At 34.0% G+C, this 1,243-nt stretch overlaps 1 long non-coding RNA gene across 1 annotated transcript; it reads right to left on the bottom strand.

Annotated features, from left to right (window-relative positions):
- Nucleotides 1–250: 250 nt before the first annotated feature.
- Nucleotides 251–963, bottom strand: LOC126755823 (uncharacterized). The gene is made up of 3 exons (XR_007666523.1): nt 767–963; nt 514–591; nt 251–421 (listed from the first exon to the last, which is right to left on the bottom strand). It is a non-coding gene; the product is annotated as an uncharacterized LOC126755823 (long non-coding RNA).
- Nucleotides 964–1,243: the final 280 nt, after the last annotated feature.

Below are 1,243 nucleotides of genomic sequence, written 5' to 3'. Positions count from 1 at the left end.
CCGATCGAAACAGCACGTATCCAGGGCCTACCAACCAACCAGCTTGAAATGCGCGAATACTTGTATATCAAATTCTTGCCACGATCAATCTATATTTCTCAGTTTCAATTATAGTTGGACCTCTCGTTTCATCACTTTTCATAAGCAATACATCTGATATTGCCTCCCATGAAAAATATTGCCTACCGAACCCTATTTCACAGGAGGTCTAGACTCTAGAGGATTGCTTTCCTTTTAAAATTAATCAGTATTTAACTCGATAAAATTAAATTTTATTTTTATAATCAAATATTTAGTTTTTATTGTAGAATATTGCGGTTTATTATTATAAACTTAATACTGTGTGATCTTTATTGTCCGCATTTACAGCCACTGCCGCAACCACAGCTGCCACTCTGAGTTTGTGAACCGCACTTGCATCCTAAACCATACAAAATAGACATCAAATCAAATATTATTCACATAAAAGACACATTTTCCACTTTTCTTAACCAACTGGAAACTAAAACTCACCACTTCCGCAGGGACAGCACTTGCAAGCCGCGCCACAGCCACAATTACCGCTCTTTGGCTGAGTGCCACATTGACAACCTGAGAATAAAAAATAATTATTAACTAAAACATGCAATTTTCAAATGAAATTTTTCCTGTGTTTCTTTTTTATATTAGAAGCAGCCTTAAAGGACTATTAAGACGCCTAGATATATAAGTATGTATATATGTACATATATATTTAGATTTATGTCTTTAAACTGATTGCACTTACCGGTTCCACATGGGCAAGGCATTTTGTTTTATTATTATAATGTTTCCTTCCTGTTTGCTTGGAATTAGAAATTTAAAATTATTTTTATTGTTATTGTTATTGTAAGTTTAACACTTTGAAAGCAGACGTTGTAACCTCAAATGAAGACTGTTGTTGTGGTTAACTAATGCGTCTATTATATAGTCTTAAAGTATTTGTACCATAATGAAGAGCAATTATAGGTTTATTGTCCAAAAGCTACCAAACTGTATATATTTTGTTGGTGTTGCGCGCAAAAGTGCATTCTTGGTTAAGTAAGAAGAACATTCTTTGGTGTCGTGTGCAAATAATTTTCTGAAGGCTTTTCACACGACTTGACCCAAAGTGTGCCCTGTTTACGATCTTTACATACATATATATATCAAGATATGCAAGTGTCCATATATTTTTGTGTTATTGTCACTTCAAGTGTACTTACCCAGTAGGAACTTGATGACT

The sequence above is a fragment of the Bactrocera neohumeralis genome, chromosome 2, assembly GCF_024586455.1.
Source record: "Bactrocera neohumeralis isolate Rockhampton chromosome 2, APGP_CSIRO_Bneo_wtdbg2-racon-allhic-juicebox.fasta_v2, whole genome shotgun sequence".
NCBI classification, from domain to species: Eukaryota; Metazoa; Arthropoda; class Insecta; order Diptera; family Tephritidae; genus Bactrocera; species Bactrocera neohumeralis.
The sequence above is the reverse complement of the archived record's forward strand: the minus strand, read 5'-3'. Positions and strand labels throughout refer to the sequence as shown.